Genomic DNA, 442 nt, shown 5'->3' on the forward strand with positions numbered 1-442 from the left:
TCAGTGTTCAGAACATCTTAATTCTTTTTTTCATGGCCTTCTCCTTCTCTCCCTGACTGCTTCCTCCATCTCTTCCTTCCATTTCCTTTTGAGAAAAAGGCATCTCCCTGTTTCCTATTAACCTCTCATTTTATTCTTTAATTTATGTATATTTGGGGATTTCTCATATAAGAGAAAGCATGCAATATTTAAGCTAGTGTATCTGATTTATTTCACTTAAAATTATAGTCTCAAGGTGCATCCATTTTCCTAGAAATGACTCAAGTGTATTCTTCTTTCTGGTGGAATCCAACTTCATTATGCACAAATACCACATTTCCTTTACCCATTCATCTGTTGATATACCTATAGGCTGGTCCCAAGATTTAGCTGTTATGGATTGTACTATAAACATGGCTATGCATGTATCCCTGCAATATGATGTCTTTAACTATTTTGGCAA

Source organism: Chinchilla lanigera, unplaced genomic scaffold (genome assembly GCF_000276665.1).
Source record: "Chinchilla lanigera isolate Chin_1 unplaced genomic scaffold, ChiLan1.0 scaffold00094, whole genome shotgun sequence".
In the NCBI taxonomy this organism is placed as follows: domain Eukaryota; kingdom Metazoa; phylum Chordata; class Mammalia; order Rodentia; family Chinchillidae; genus Chinchilla; species Chinchilla lanigera.